We start from the raw sequence: 5,000 nt of genomic DNA, 5'->3' as shown, positions 1-5,000 counted from the left end.
GTGTCAGACACTGCAACTTCTTGGGATCTTAATTATATTCATTAATGGTTTATCCTGGAAATTTCATAGTTCTGCATTCATCATAAGAATCTCCAAAAACTTAGGAATTCATATCAGGTTGACAATATCCTCACTTCTTTATTTTATATACATAACTGTCACTCACTACACACAATACATAACTATCAATACTGTACATCATACAACAAAACTATCACCAATACACACACAATTGTATAACCACTACACCCGATACAAAACTATTATAACTACACACAATACGAAACTATCACCGCTAAACTTTTCTAGAACACAACCCACACATGGAGGGGAATCTTTTCCTATATCAAAATTGTTAAAGTATTTTAGAATAAAGTTATTTGTCTTATCAGTGCAACTGCCCTCACATTTATACTTGAATCGTTAACCACCAAACTCGGGGAAAATGTGTTCGATAAGCCAAAAGTTAGTAAACACGTCTCAGCAACACACAAGAAGCCTTGATTTGTGTTGAACAGGTCACATGCATTCTAATTTTTTGGATGAAGGACATTTTACCAGCATCAAAGCATCCTCTTTGAAGGCCTTAGATTAAACAGGAAAAATTCAAAAGCATTAACAAAATAAATTCAGGTGTTAAAAATTATGTGATACTATGAAAAACTACTAAAAGAGCTGGTAGACCCGTGATGATACTGAAATTGGTCTCGGTAGTAGACACAAAACGGTACTGAAATTGGTTTCGCTGACAGACTCGAAAAAACAGGAGCAGATGTGATGCCATCGCAGTTCATAAGATATTAAATAAACAATCCAAATTCTTTAATATCAACAACAGGGCAAAAGTTCGGACTGGTGAGGAAGCGATACAGGAATTACATCTAAAAGATTCATATGATTGAAAACTGGAAGAGGATTCAATAAAACGTTATGATCCTATGAATTGTATACTTGACAAAAGCCAAACTTGAATCCCTATCAATCAGATGGATAAGGATTGTAGTTTAACATCAGTTTTTATTATTATAGATAGAAGCGAAAACAAATTCACAGAGCGCCTGTGGAAATGAGAACCCCTCGCTATCATAGAACCTTCCCTAACGAGTTAACGCCAGGGAAAAAATCCTCTAACACACGTCTTAGGGGTGCCACTAGCTCAGTGCTGGAACGAGAGAAAAAAAAATAAACAATCCTATCCATGCATTGCTGTGGACGGTGGTGTTGTGGAAGGCGAGATTCAGGAATACACATTCGAAGATACGGTAATTTTTGACCAGAGGTGGGATAACAGTAGCAACCACTGGACTCGAACTGAATCTGTAAGGTGATAGAGTGGAATAAAACCCACCCACCCACCCACCCACACACACACACACACACACACACACACACACACACACACACACACACACACACATACCACTGTCTCTAAACATGATATAAGACCCAGTGCTACCGTGAGAAAGTTCCCACCACTTCTACCTAAATTTCGAAGGAAAAAGGTCGATCATTTTGCAAGCTCTCGTTGCCAGGGTCGTGTACTCAGGAAGCAACACATGGTAACCTACAAAGCAGTTACCCCTCTCACACATGGTGACCAGCAGTGTCATTACGATTTCTTGAGTCGTATTCGCAGTGCTCGCAAAGAACTAAGAATATTCGCGGCTTCATTTTTTCTTTTTTTTTTACAAATGTCAATTCCTATTTCAAAACATCTGTGATTCCCATATTAAATATTCATTAAGTTCACAAATTCTGAAAGGTAAAATCAAAATTTCTTGGTCAATCACACAACTTGCAGTATTCACACAGTACTAACAGTACTCATGCATAACGAGAACTGAACATTAAAATGGTATAAAATACCGACTGGTTGTTAGGTAAGACACATATGCAACAGTTAGGAATCTTTATTTCGAAACGTTTCGCCTACACAGTAGGCTTCTTCAGTCGAGTACAGAAAAGTTGATAGAAGCAGAAGATACTTGAAGACTTATGGACTGATTACATCGTCTTCAAGTATCTTCTGCTTCTATCAACTTTTCTGTACTCGACTGAAGAAGCTTACTGTGTAGGCGAAACGTTTCGAAATAAAGATTCCTAACTGTTGCATATGTGTCTTACCTAATAACGAGAATTACTTACACATAATAATTACTCACACATAACTAGCAGTGCTCACATAACTAGGAATATTTACACGACACTAGCAGTATTCACGCCTAACTAGCAGTATTCACTGGCTTAGCCTGAGGTAACGGTGTGACTACCATAGTGCTTTAGTCAATAAGCGCTACAGAAACCAAGCAGAGGTGCTGGGACGAGGTTTGGTACCACCCTCGTCCTAGCACCTAGGAGAATCCAGATGAACTATCTTATTATTATTTAAGAAAATTAAATTCGCATGTGTCATTCAGCACCAGCAAAAACGATGATATAAAAAAATTAATCATAAAACGGGTCACACTCATGATGGTTAAATATCGCAAGGAACGGTGAAGGTGCCATCATCCTTCCGTCAAGCGCGAGACAAACCACTTTACTACTCAGTATTTAATAGCCATAATAATAATAGTAATTAAAATAACAATAATAATTAAAATCATCATCTCTACAAGTCTGTAACATGTAAACAATGGCGAACCTCATTCATACAGACATTTAAATGCCCTTCACTACGGAGCGCCTGGGACGCTGACTCGTCTGAATGACCCTGCGAAGCGGACAGTAAATGTCGATACTCGAGGGACATTTGTCATGGGGGGAATCGTTAAATCCGTAAGGGTCATACAGCACCCAGGGAATGGGAGAAAAATTAGGTTTCGTCAGACTCCTTAGATTAAAAGCCCTTCAGCAGCATACAGGCTCCCCTTCCCTTCCTTATAAGATATATGAAGGTAGCTGAATATTGAGAACTGAGAAGTATTCAAGATGACCGAGGATACTGAGAAGCATTCAGGATTGTGACTTGGGGTATAACAACAGGTATTAAATACAAAAGTTTCATTATATATGACGTTTCGCTCAGGAGTGAGCTTTATCAATCTTGATTAAGCTGACACCGAGCTAAAAGATTGGAGTCGTTGATACAGTGGAAGCAGCGAGATACAGTTAATGCTTTTAATGACTTTTGTCTTTGCAAAGCTCCTCTGTTGGCGAATTGTTACAGGGGGAAATGATACACATCACTGTTGTGTGGATGCCTTAATGTGACGTTTCTCTCGATCCACAAACTTTCTCAAGTCACTGTCTCGAAAAGCGTGTAAAAGAAACGAGACTATCGTATCGAAGCTTCATATTTCAACATTCCTTACCACCTACGATGAGCGAAACGCTGACTTGATCCAACTGTTCGAAACGTTTAAAATTGTCTTCCTATGAAGTGTTTAGTAAACTTATGTTGTTGAACACTTACCCCAGTATACCCAACTTCTTTTTTTATATATATTAAAAAAAATGTGACCTCTTTCCTGCACACATATTAACTTTTTGATGTTGAATTTCCTAGTACATTTTTAAAGCAAATTTCAGAACATGTCGCGGTTTACATTATTAAGGTCATCCAGCTTTTATGTAACTTATTAAATCTCTTACTGTCAGTATGCGACCCCGCAACAGATGGCTCGCAACCAGGTACCTACTTACTACCGGGCTGCCAACGGCAACGTTGAAACCTGGTCTCAGGCCGGACTACGAGGTTAGGAAAACCTCGAAACCGGTTACGGGGGAGTAAAATTAATTTCGAAAGAGTGGCAGACTATCCTTCGTCTGCTGATCGCGAGTTTCAGGCTACCAAAGTGGATTAAACACGGGGAACCTTCGCCGCTTTGAGAGTCTGTGGGTGTAAACACAGGCGTGTGAATACCCACAAATTGGAATAAATTGAAAAGTTTTAATGCTCTATGGAAACTTTAGAAAATGAAGTCGTTTCATCTTTAGTGTCCACACATTTACGAGTCAATTTATCCCACGTTTGGGAAGTAATGGTAGTCAAGGGAAGTTGGTTTGCCATCTTGATGAAGATCTCGAAAGAGAGAAACACTGTACCAACATAGCCTGTTCTGTAGCGTGTGTGTCTCCTTCACTTGGGTTACCAGGCTGCCTTATCATTCAAGAATATCGCCAGCAACACTCATTACCACGCACTCGATAACTGTAATCCCGGCGTACGAGCACTCAGACCGGCGGACCTCCTGTGTGTCGCGGTTGCAATCCATTGCGCGAGCGCAAGCGTGAAATTGACGCTTGTCTAAGCAGGAAGTAGCAAGAGTGTTCCAATCTGGCAAGACAGAAAAACTGTCACATCAGCCGTGACCTCGGGTCCCATTTCCCGTCGTTGATGGTGTTACACGGTAATGGAGAGGTGTTGATGGGAATGGGAGGGGAGGCGTGTATTCCTTGGCAACACGCAGGCCATCTTGGTGCTGGTGCAGTGCTCTACCCAGCGACCCCTGCTATACACACACACACACACACACACACACACAACTGCCTTCCTAAGAGGTAGAGTCGGAGGTTGAGAGTTGATCCAATTCAAACACAATTCGCAAGTTCGCAAGAGTAAAGAGAAGAGTTTTATTAAACAATATAACATTTGTTGAAGCTCCACACAGCCATTATCGTTCCTCAAACAAAAGCTGGTTCCGTAACCTGTGTCTTTTCATCACTAATGCCGGAAGTACGCCATAATTACGTGCTCTGTACCCAAGAACATAGTAACGAACCTATTCTAATACCCTGCTCCCCACTTACCACCTGGAGCTAAAATGAATATGGACCAGCTGCAACCAGCTGACTACGGGCCAGAGGGTATACACGCTCCTGCACCCAGCTGGCCTTGAGAGAGGGAGAGGGGGGGGAGAGGAAGAGGAGGCTTTGTTTATACATATCACGTGATCTATTAAATCGATTTCAAATCATCAATTTTTTTCAGTATGATAAATTGTTCATTGTGCTTCGTGGCCTTCATTTTATTAGAGAATTATAGGCGTTGGCAACTA

At 40.6% G+C, this 5,000-nt stretch overlaps 1 protein-coding gene across 1 annotated transcript in view; it reads left to right on the top strand.

Moving 5' to 3' along the window:
- LOC128699101 (uncharacterized) overlaps positions 1–5,000 on the top strand; it is a 30,396-nt gene that overhangs the window by 9,427 nt on the left and 15,969 nt on the right. The gene's annotated exons all lie outside the window — the stretch shown is intronic.

The sequence above is a fragment of the Cherax quadricarinatus genome, chromosome 54 (genome assembly GCF_038502225.1).
Source record: "Cherax quadricarinatus isolate ZL_2023a chromosome 54, ASM3850222v1, whole genome shotgun sequence".
NCBI classification, from domain to species: domain Eukaryota; kingdom Metazoa; phylum Arthropoda; class Malacostraca; order Decapoda; family Parastacidae; genus Cherax; species Cherax quadricarinatus.
The sequence above is the reverse complement of the archived record's forward strand: the minus strand, read 5'-3'. Positions and strand labels throughout refer to the sequence as shown.